The sequence below is a fragment of the Amphiprion ocellaris genome, chromosome 3 (genome assembly GCF_022539595.1).
Source record: "Amphiprion ocellaris isolate individual 3 ecotype Okinawa chromosome 3, ASM2253959v1, whole genome shotgun sequence".
Taxonomy (NCBI): domain Eukaryota; kingdom Metazoa; phylum Chordata; class Actinopteri; family Pomacentridae; genus Amphiprion; species Amphiprion ocellaris.
In genome coordinates this window covers 31,721,721-31,734,686 of record NC_072768.1, presented here as the reverse complement: position 1 = coordinate 31,734,686, position 12,966 = coordinate 31,721,721, and positions in this window count along the sequence as shown.

Here is a 12,966-nt window from a genome sequence, read left to right as displayed (position 1 = left end):
TCTTCATCTGAAGACCAGCATCCTTATCATCAAGTGAAGACCAGGACTCTCATCTTCATCTGAATACCAGGACCTTCATCTTCACTTGAACACCAAGACTCTTGTCTTCATCTTCATCTGAAGACCAGGACTCTTGTCTTCATCTGAAGACCAGGACTCTCGTCTTCATCTTCACCTGAACACCAGGACTCTCGTCTTCCTGTTCATCTTCGTCTGAAGACCAGGATCCTTATCATCAACTGAAGACCAGGACTCTCATCTTCATCTGAATACCAGGACTCTTGTCTTCATCTTCATCTGAACACCAGGACCCTCGTCTTCATGTTCATCTTCATCTGAAGACCAGGATCCTTATCATCAAGTGAAGACCAGGACTCTCATCTTCATCTGAATACCAGGACCTTCATCTTCACTTGAACACCAAGACTCTTGTCTTCATCTTCATCTAAAGACCAGGACTCTCGTCTTCATCTTCACCTGAACACCAGGACTCTCGTCTTCCTGTTCATCTTCATCTGAAGACCAAGATCCTTATCATCAAGTGAAGACCAGGACTCTCATCTTCATCTGAATACCAGGACCTTCATCTTCACTTGAACACCAAGACTCTTGTCTTCATCTTCATCTTCATCTGAAGAGCAGGACTCTTGTCTTCATCTGAAGACCAGGACTCTCGTCTTCATCTTCACCTGTCCACCAGGACTCTCGTCTTCCTGTTCATCTTCATCTGAAGACCAGGATCCTTATCATCAAGTGAAGACCAGGACTCTCATCTTCATCTGAATACCAGGACCTTCATCTTCACTTGATCACCAAGACTCTTTTCTTCATCTTCATCTTCATCTGAAGACCAGCACTCTTGTCTTCATCTGAAGACCAGGACTCTCGTCTTCATCTTCACCTGTCCACCAGGACTCTCGTCTTCCTGTTCATCTTCATCTGAAGACCAGGATCCTTATCATCAAGTGAAGACCAGGACTCTCATCTTCATCTGAATACCAGGACCTTCATCTTCACTTGAACGCCAAGACTCTTGTCTTCATCTTCATCTTCATCCGAAGACCAGGACTCTTGTCTTCATCTGAAGACCAGGACTCTCGTCTTCATCTTCACCTGAACACCAGGACTCTCGTCTTCCTGTTCATCTTCATCTGAAGACCAGGATCCTTATCATCAAGTGAAGACCAGGACTCTCATCTTCATCTGATTACCAGGACCTTCATCTTCACTTGAACACCAAGACTCTTGTCTTCATCTGAACACCAGGACCCTCGTCTTCATCTGAAGACCAGGACCTTCATCTTCATTTGAACACCAAGACTCTTGTCTTCATCTGAACACCAGGACCCTCGTCTTCATCTGAAGACCAGGACTCTCGTCTTCATCTTCACCTGAACACCAGGACTCTCATCTTCCTGTTCATCTTCATCTGAAGACCAGGATCCTTATCATCAAGTGAAGACCATGACTCTCATCTTCATCTGAATACCAGGACCTTCATCTTCACTTGAACACCAAGACTCTCGTCTTCCTGTTCATCTTCATCTGAAGACCAGGATCCTTATCTTCAAGTGAAGACCAGGACTCTCATCTTCATCTGAATACCAGGACCTTCATCTTCACTTGAACACCAAGACTCTTGTCTTCATCTTCATCTTCATCTTAAGACCAGGACTCTTGTCTTCATCTGAAGACCAGGACTCTTGTCTTCATCTTCACCTGAACACCAGGACTCTCATCTTCCTGTTCATCTTCATCTGAAGACCAGGATCTTTATCATCAAGTGAAGACCATGACTCTCATCTTCATCTGAATACCAGGACCTTCATCTTCACTTGAACACCAAGACTCTCGTCTTCCTGTTCATCTTCATCTGAAGACCAGGATCCTTATCTTCTAGTGAAGACCAGGACTCTCATCTTCATCTGAATACCAGGACCTTCATCTTCACTTTAACACCAAGACTCTTGTCTTCATCTTCATCTGAAGACCAGGACTCTTGTCTTCATCTGAAGACCAGGACTCTTGTCTTCATCTTCACCTGACCACCAGGACTCTCGTCTTCGTGTTCATCTTCATCTGAAGACCAGGATCCTTATCATCAAGTGAAGACCAGGACTCTCATCTTCATCTGAATACCAGGACCTTCATCTTCAATTGAACACCAAGACTCTTGTCTTCATCTTCATCTGAAGAGCAGGACTCTTGTCTTCATCTGAAGACCAGGACTCTCATCTTCACCTGAACACCAGGACTCTTGTCTTCCTGTTCATCTTCATCTGAAGACCAGGATCCTTATCATCAAGTGAAGACCAGGACTCTCATCTTCATCTGAATACCAGGACCTTCATCTTCACTTGAACACCAAGACTCTTGTCTTCATCTTCATCTGAAGACCAGGACTCTCGTCTTCATCTTCACCTGAACACCAGGACTCTCGTCTTCCTGTTCATCTTCATCTGAAGACCAAGATCCTTATCATCAAGTGAAGACCAGGACTCTCATCTTCATCTGAATACCAGGACCTTCATCTTCACTTGAACACCAAGACTCTTGTCTTCATCTTCATCTGAAGACCAGGACTTTTGTCTTCATCTGAAGACCAGGACTCTCGTCTTCATCTTCACCTGTCCACCAGGACTCTCGTCTTCCTGTTCATCTTCATCTGAAGACCAGGATCCTTATCATCAAGTGAAGACCAGGACTCTCATCTTCATCTGAATACCAGGACCTTCATCTTCACTTGAACACCAAGACTCTTGTCTTCATCTTCATCTTCATCTGAAGACCAGGACTCTTGTCTTCATCTGAAGACCAGGACTCTCGTCTTCATCTTCACCTGAACACCAGGACTCTCGTCTTCCTGTTCATCTTCATCTGAAGACCAGGATCCTTATCATCAAGTGAAGACCAGGACTCTCATCTTCATCTGAATACCAGGACCTTCATCTTCACTTGAACACCAGGACTCTTGTCTTCATCTGAAGACCAGGACTCTCGTCTTCATCTTCACCTGAACACCAGGACTCTCGTCTTCCTGTTCATCCTCATGTGAAGACCAAGATCCTTATCATCAAGTGAAGACCAGGACTCTCATCTTCATCTGAATACCAGGACCTTCATCTTCACTTGAACACCAAGACTCTTGTCTTCATCTTCATCTTCATCTGAAGACCAGGACTCTTGTCTTCATCTGAAGACCAGGACTCTCGTCTTCATCTTCACCTGTCCACCAGGACTCTCGTCTTCCTGTTCATCTTCATCTGAAGACCAGGACTCTCATCTTCATCTGAATACCAGGACCTTCATCTTCACTTGAACACCAAGACTCTTGTCTTCATCTTCATCTGAAGACCAGGACTCTTGTCTTCATCTGAAGACCAGGACTCTCGTCTTCATCTTCACCTGAACACCAGGACTCTCGTCTTCCTGTTCATCTTCATCTGAAAACCAGGATCCTTATCATCAAGTGGAGACCAGGACTCTCATCTTCATCTGAATACCAGGACCTTCATCTTCACTTGAACACCAAGACTATTGTCTTCATCTTCATCTGAAGACCAGGACTCTCGTCTTCATCTTCACCTGAACACCAGGACTCTTGTCTTCCTGTTCATCTTCATCTGAAGACCAGGATCCTTATCATCAAGTGAAGACCAGGACTCTCATCTTCATCTGAATACCAGGACCTTCATCTTCACTTGAACACCAAGACGCTTGTCTTCATCTTCATCTGAAGACCAGGACTCTCGTCTTCATCTTCACCTGAACACCAGGACTCTCGTCTTCATGTTCATCTTCATCTGAAGACCAAGATCCTTATCATCAAGTGAAGACCAGGACTCTCATCTTCATCTGAATACCAGGACCTTCATCTTCACTTGAACACCAAGACTCTTGTCTTCATCTTCATCTGAAGACCAGGACTCTTGTCTTCATCTGAAGACCAGGACGCTCGTCTTCATCTTCACCTGAACACCAGGACTCTCGTCTTCCTGTTCATCTTCATCTGAAGACCAGGATCCTTATCATCAACTGAAGACCAGGACTCTCATCTTCATCTGATTACCAGGACCTTCATCTTGACTTGAACACCAAGACTCTTGTCTTCATCTTCATCTGAAGACCAGGACTCTTGTCTTCATCTTCATCTGAACACCAGGACCCTCGTCTTCATGTTCATCTTCATCTGAAGACCAAGATCCTTATCATCAAGTGAAGACCAGGACTCTCATCTTCATCTGAATACCAGGACCTTCATCTTCACTTGAACACCAAGACTCTTGTCTTCATCTTCTTCTTCATCTTCATCTGAAGACCAAGATCCTTATCATCAAGTGAAGACCAGGACTCTCATCTTCATCTGAATACCAGGACCTTCATCTTCACTTGAACACCAAGACTCTTGTCTTCATCTTCTTCTTCATCTTCATCTGAAGACCAGGACTCTTGTCTTCATCTGATTACCAGGACCTTCATCTTCACTTGAACACCAAGACTCTTGTCTTGATCTTCATCTTCATCTGAAGACCAGGACTCTCGTCTTCATCTGAAGACCAGGACTCTTGTCTTCATCTTCATCTGAACACCAGGACCCTCGTCTTCATGTTCATCTTCATCTGAAGAAGAGGATCCTCATCTTCATCTGAAGACCAGGACTCTCATCTTCATCTGAATACCAGGACCTTCATCTTCACTTGAACACCAAGACTCTTTTCTTCATCTGAACACCAGGACTCTGGTCTTCATCTGAAGACCAGGACTCTTGTCTTCATCTTCATCTGAACACCAGGACCCTCGTCTTCCTGTTCATCTTCATCTGAAGACCAGGATCCTTATCATCAAGTGAAGACCAGGACTCTCATCTTCATCTGAATACCAGGACCTTCATCTTCACTTGAACACCAAGACTCTTGTCTTCATCTTCATCTGAAGACCAGGACTCTTGTCTTCATCTGAAGACCAGGACTCTCGTCTTCATCTTCACCTGAACACCAGGACTCTCGTCTTCCTGTTCATCTTCATCTGAAGACCAAGATCCTTATCATGAAGTGAAGACCAGGAATCTCATCTTCATCTGAATACCAGGACCTTCATCTTCACTTGAACACCAAGACTCTTGTCTTCATCTTCATCTTCATCTGAAGACCAGGACTCTTGTCTTCATCTGAAGACCAGGACTCTCGTCTTCATCTTCACCTGTCCACCAGGACTCTCGTCTTCCCTTTCATCTTCATCTGAAGACCAGGATCCTTATCATCAAGTGAAGACCAGGACTCTCATCTTCATCTGAATACCAGGACCTTCATCTTCACTTGAACACCAAGACTCTTGTCTTCATCTTCATCTGAAGACCAGGACTCTTGTCTTCATGTGAGGACCAGGACTCTCGTCTTCCTGTTCATCTTCATCTGAAGACCAGGATCCTTATCATCAAGTGAAGACCAGGACTCTCATCTTCATCTGAATACCAGGACCTTCATCTTCACTTGAACACCAAGACTCTTGTCTTCATCTTCATCTGAACACCAAGACTCTTGTCTTCATCTTCATCTGAAGACCAGGACTCTTGTCTTCATCTGATTACCAGGACCTTCATCTTCACTTGAACACCAAGACTCTCGTCTTCCTGTTCATCTTCATCTGAAGACCAGAATCCTTATCATGAAGTGAAGACCAGGACTCTCATCTTCATCTTAATACCAGGACCTTCATCTTCACTTGAACACCAAGACTCTTGTCTTCATCTTCATCTTCATCTGAAGACCAGGACTCTTGTCTTCATCTGAAGACCAGGACTCTCGTCTTCATCTTCACCTGAACACCAGGACTCTCGTCTTCCTGTTCATCTTCATCTGAAGACCAGGATCCTTATCATCAACTGAAGACCAGGACTCTCATCTTCATCTGATTACCAGGACCTTCATCTTCACTTGAACACCAAGACTCTTGTCTTGATCTTCATCTTCATCTGAAGACCAGGACCCTCATCTTCATCTGAAGACCAGGACTCTTGTCTTCATCTTCATCTGAACACCAGGACCCTCGTCTTCATGTTCATCTTCATCTGAAGACCAGGATCCTCATCTTCATCTGAAGACCATGACTCTCATCTTCATCTGAATACCAGGACCTTCATCTTCACTTGAACACCAAGACTCTTGTCTTCATCTTCATCTTCATCTGAACACCAAGACTCTTGTCTTCATCTTCATCTGAAGACCAGGACTCTTGTCTTCATCTGATTACCAGGACCTTCATCTTCACTTGAACACCAAGACTCTCGTCTTCCTGTTCATCTTCATCTGAAGACCAGAATCCTTATCATGAAGTGAAGACCAGGACTCTCATCTTCATCTGAATACCAGGACCTTCATCTTCACTTGAACACCAAGACTCTTGTCTTCATCTTCATCTTCATCTGAAGACCAGGACTCTTGTCTTCATCTGAAGACCAGGACTCTCGTCTTCATCTTCACCTGAACACCAGGACTCTCGTCTTCCTGTTCATCTTCATCTGAAGACCAGGATCCTTATCATCAACTGAAGACCAGGACTCTCATCTTCATCTGATTACCAGGACCTTCATCTTCACTTGAACACCAAGACTCTTGTCTTGATCTTCATCTTCATCTGAAGACCAGGACTCTCGTCTTCATCTGAAGACCAGGACTCTTGTCTTCATCTTCATCTGAACACCAGGACCCTCGACTTCATGTTCATCTTCATCTGAAGACCAGGATCCTCATCTTCATCTGAAGACCATGACTCTCATCTTCATCTGAATACCAGGACCTTCATCTTCACTTGAACACCAAGACTCTTTTCTTCATCTGAACACCAGGACTCTCGTCTTCATCTGAAGACCAGGACTCTTGTCTTCATCTTCATCTGAACACCAGTACCCTCGTCTTCATGTTCGTCTTCATCTGAAGACCAGGATCCTTATCATCAAGTGTAGACCAGGACTCTCATCTTCATCTGAATACCAGGACCTTCATCTTCATCTGAATACCAGGACCTTCATCTTCACTTGAACACCAAGACTCTTTTCTTCATCTGAACACCAGGACTCTCGCCTTCATCTGAAGACCAGGACTCTTGTCGTCATCTTCATCTGAACACCAGGACCCTTGTCTTCATGTTCATCTTCATCTGAAGACCAGGATCCTTATCATCAAGTGAAGACCAGGACTCTCATCTTCATCTGAATACCAGGACCTTCATCTTCACTTGAACACCAAGACTCTTGTCTTGATCTTCATCTTCATCTGAAGACCAGGACTCTCGTCTTCATCTGAAGACCAGGACTCTTGTCTTCATCTTCATCTGAACACCAAGACCCTCGTCTTCATGTTCATCTTCATCTGAAGACCAGGATCCTCATCTTCATCTGAAGACAAGGACCCTCGTCTTCATCTTCATCTTAATACCAGGACCTTCATCTTCACCTGAACACCAAGACTCTCGTCTTCATGTTTATCTTCATCTGAAGACCAGGATCTTCATCTTCATCTGAAGACCTGGACTCTCATCTTCATCTGAAGACCAGGACCCCCATCTTCATCTGAATACCAGGACCTTCATCTTCACTTGAACACCAAGACTCTTGTCTTCATCTTCATCTGAACACCAGGACCCTCGTCTTCATGTTTATCTTCATCTGAAGACCAGGATCCTCATCATCAAGTGAAGACCAGGACTCTCATCTTCATCTGAATACCAGGACCTTCATCTTCACTGGAACACCAAGACTCTTGTCTTCATCTTCATCTTCATCTGAAGACCAGGACTCTTGTCTTCATCTGATTACCAGGACCTTCATCTTCACTTGAACACCAAGACTCTCGTCTTCCTGTTCATCTTCATCTGAAGACCAGGATCCTTATCATCAAGTGAAGACCAGGACTCTCATCTTCATCTGAATACTAGGACCTTCATCTTCACTTGAACACCAAGACTCTTGTCTTCATCTTCATCTTCATCTGAAGACCAGGACTCTTGTCTTCATCTGAAGACCAGGACTCTCGTCTTCATCTTCACCTGAACACCAGGACTCTCGTCTTCCTGTTCATCTTCATCTGAAGACCAGGATCCTTATCATCAACTGAAGACCAGGACTCTCATCTTCATCTGATTACCAGGACCTTCATCTTCACTTGAACACCAAGACTCTTGTCTTGATCTTCATCTTCATCTGAAGACCAGGACTCTCGTCTTCATCTGAAGACCAGGACTCTTGTCTTCATCTTTATCTGAAGACCAGGACCCTCGTCTTCATGTTCATCTTCATCTGAAGACCAGGATCCTCATCTTCATCTGAAGACCAGGACTCTCATCTTCATCTGAATACCAGGACCTTCATCTTCACTTGAACACCAAGACTCTTTTCTTCATCTGAACACCAGGACTCTCGTCTTCATCTGAAGACCAGGACTCTTGTCTTCATCTTCATCTGAACACCAGGACCCTCGTCTTCCTGTTCATCTTCATCTGAAGACCAGGATCCTTATCATCAAGTGAAGACCAGGACTCTCATCTTCATCTGATTACCAGGACCTTCATCTTCACTTGAACACCAAGACTCTTGTCTTCATCTTCATCTGAACACCAGGACCCTCGTCTTCATGTTCATCTTCATCTGAAGACCAGGATCCTCATCATCAAGTGAAGACCAGGACTCTCATCTTCATCTGATTACCAGGACCTTCATCTTCACTTGAACACCAAGACTCTTGTCTTCGTCTTCATCTGAAGACCAGGACTCTTGTCTTCATCTGATTACCAGGACCTTCCTCTTCACCTGAACACTAAGACTCTCGTCTTCCTGTTCATCTTCATCTGAAGACCAGGATCCTTATCATCAAGTGAAGACCAGGACTCTCATCTTAATCTGAATACCAGGACCTTCATCTTCACTTGAACACCAAGACTCTTGTCTTCATCTTCATCTTCATCTGAAGACCAAGACTCTTGTCTTCATCTGAAGACCAGGACTCTCGTCTTCATCTTCACCTGAACACCAGGACTCTCGTCTTCCTGTTCATCTTCATCTGAAGACCAGGATCCTTATCATCAACTGAAGACCAGGACTCTCATCTTCATCTGATTACCAGGACCTTCATCTTCACTTGAACACCAAGACTCTTGTCTTGATCTTCATCTTCATCTGAAGACCAGGACTCTCGTCTTCATCTGAAGACCAGGACTCTTGTCTTCATCTTCATCTGAACACCAGGACCCTCGTCTTCATGTTCATCTTCATCTGAAGACCAGGATCCTCATCTTCATCTGAAGACCAGGACTCTCGTCTTCATCTTCATCTGAACACCAGGACCCTCGTCTTCATCTTCATCTTTATACCAGGACCTTCATCTTCACCTGAACACCAAGACTCTCGTCTTCATGTTCATCTTCATCTGAAGACCATGATCTTCATCTTCATCTGAAGACCTGGACTCTCATCTTCATCTGAAGACCAGGACCCCCATCTTCATGTGAATACCAGGACCTTCATCTTCACTTGAACACCAAGACTCTTATCTTCATCTGAACACCAGGACCCTCGTCTTCATCTGAAGACCAGAACTCTCGTCTTCATCTTCATCTGAACACCAGGACTCTCATCTTCCTGTTCATCTTCATCTGAAGACCAGGATCCTTATCATCAAGTGAAGAGCATGACTGTCATCTTCATCTGAATACCAGGACCTTCATCTTCACTTGAACACCAAGACTCTTGTCTTCATCTTCATCTGAAGAGCAGGACTCTTGTCTTCATCTGAAGACCAGGACTCTCGTCTTCATCTTCACCTGAACACCAGGACTCTCGTCTTCCTGTTCATCTTCATCTGAAGACCAGGATCCTTATCATCAAGTGAAGACCAGGACTCTCATCTTCATCTGAATACCAGGACCTTCATCTTCACTTGAACACCAAGACTCTTGTCTTCATCTTCATCTGAAGACCAGGACTCTTGTCTTCATCTGAAGACCAGGACTCTCGTCTTCATCTTCACCTGAACACCAGGACTCTCGTCTTCCTGTTCATCTTCATCTGAAGATCAGGATCCTTATCATCAAGTGAAGACCAGGACTCTCATCTTCATCTGAATACCAGGACCTTCATCTTTACTTGAACACCAAGACTCTTGTCTTCATCTTCATCTGAAGACCAGGACTCTTGTCTTCATCTGAAGACCAGGACTCTCGTCTTCATCTTCACCTGAACACCAGGACCCTCGTCTTCCTGTTCATCTTCATCTGAAGACCAAGATCCTTATCATCAAGTGAAGACCAGGACTCTCATCTTCATCTGAATACCAGGACCTTCATCTTCACTTGAACACCAAGACTCTTGTCTTCATCTTCATCTTCATCTGAAGACCAGGACTCTTGTCTTCATCTGAAGACCAGGACTCTCGTCTTCATCTTCACCTGTCCACCAGGACTCTCGTCTTCCTGTTCATCTTCATCTGAAGACCAGGATCCTTATCATCAAGTGAAGACCAGGACTCTCATCTTCATCTGAATACCAGGACCTTCATCTTCACTTGAACACCAAGACTCTTGTCTTCATCTTCATCTTCATCTGAAGACCAGGACACTTGTCTTCATCTGAAGACCAGGACTCTCGTCTTCATCTTCACCTGTCCACCAGGACTCTCGTCTTCCCTTTCATCTTCATCTGAAGACCAGGATCCTTATCATCAAGTGAAGACCAGGACTCTCATCTTCATCTGAATACCAGGACCTTCATCTTCACTTGAACACCAAGACTCTTGTCTTGATCTTCATCTTCATCTGAAGACCAGGACTCTCGTCTTCATCTGAAGACCAGGACTCTTGTCTTCATCTTCATCTGAACACCAGGACCCTCGTCTTCATGTTCATCTTCATCTGAAGACCAGGATCCTCATCTTCATCTGAAGACCAGGACTCTCATCTTCATCTGAATACCAGGACCTTCATCTTCACTTGAACACCAAGACTCTTTTCTTCATCTGAAGACCAGGACTCTTGTCTTCATCTTCATCTGAACACCAAGACCCTTGTCTTCATGTTCATCTTCATCTGAAGACCAGGATCCTTATCATCAAGTGAAGACCAGGACTCTCATCTTCATCTGAATACCAGGACCTTCATCTTCATCTGAATACCAGGACCTTCATCTTCACTTGAACACCAAGACTCTTTTCTTCATCTGAACACCAGGACTCTCGCCTTCATCTGAAGACCAGGACTCTTCTCTTCATCTTCATCTGAACACCAGGACCCTCGTCTTCATGTTCATCTTCATCTGAAGACCAGGATCCTTATCATCAAGTGAAGACCAGGACTCTCATCTTCATCTGAATACCAGGACCTTCATCTTCACTTGAACACCAAGACTCTTGTCTTCATCTTTATCTTCATCTGAAGACCAGGACTCTTGTCTTCATCTGAAGACCAGGACTCTCGTCTTCATCTTCACCTGAACACCAGGACTCTCGTCTTCCTGTTCATCTTCATCTGAAGACCAGGATCCTTATCATCAACTGAAGACCAGGACTCTCATCTTCATCTGATTACCAGGACCTTCATCTTCACTTGAACACCAAGACTCTTGTCTTGATCTTCATCTGAAGACCAGGACTCTTGTCTTCATCTTCATCTGAACACCAAGACCCTCGTCTTCATCTTCATCTGAAGACAAGGATCCTCATTTTCATCTGAAGACCAGGACTCTCGTCTTCATCTTCATCTGAACACCAGGACCCTCGTCTTCATCTTCATCTTAATACCAGGACCTTCATATTCACCTGAACACCAAGACTCTCGTCTTCATGTTCATCTTCATCTGAAGACCAGGATCTTCATCTTCATCTGAAGACCTGCACTCTCATCTTCATCTGAAGACCAGGACCCCCATCTTCATCTGAATACCAGGACCTTCATCTTCACTTGTACACCAAGACTCTTGTCTTCATCTGAACACCAGGACTCTCATCTTCATCTGAATACCAGGACCTTCATCTTCACTTGAACACCAAGACTCTTGTCTTCATCTTCCTCTGAACACCAGGACTCTTGTCTTCATCTGAAGACCAGGACTCTTGTCTTCATCTTCACCTGAACACCAGGACTCTCGTCTTCCTGTTCATCTTCATCTGAGGACCAGGATCCTTATCATCAAGTGAAGACCAGGACTCTCATCTTCATCTGAATACCAGGACCTTCATCTTCACTTGAACACCAAGACTCTTGTCTTCATCTTCATCTTCATCTGAAGACCAGGACTCTTGTCTTCATGTGAGGACCAGGACTCTCGTCTTCCTGTTCATCTTCATCTGAAGACCAGGATCCTTATCATCAAGTGAAGACCAGGACTCTCATCTTCATCTGAATACCAGGACCTTCATCTTCACTTGAACACCAAGACTCTTGTCTTCATCTTCATCTGAACACCAAGACTCTTGTCTTCATCTTCATCTGAAGACCAGGACTCTTGTCTTCATCTGATTACCAGGACCTTCGTCTTCACTTGAACACCAAGACTCTCGTCTTCCTGTTCATCTTCATCTGAAGACCAGAATCCTTATCATGAAGTGAAGACCAGGACTCTCATCTTCATCTTAATACCAGGACCTTCATCTTCACTTGAACACCAAGACTCTTGTCTTCATCTTCATCTTCATCTGAAGACCAGGACTCTTGTCTTCATCTGAAGACCAGGACTCTCGTCTTCATCTTCACCTGAACACCAGGACTCTCGTCTTCCTGTTCATCTTCATCTGAAGACCAGGATCCTTATCATCAACTGAAGACCAGGACTCTCATCTTCATCTGATTACCAGGACCTTCATCTTCACTTGAACACCAAGACTCTTGTCTTGATCTTCATCTTCATCTGAAGACCAGGACTCTCATCTTCATCTGAAGACCAGGACTCTTGTCTTCATCTTCATCTGAACACCAGGACCCTCG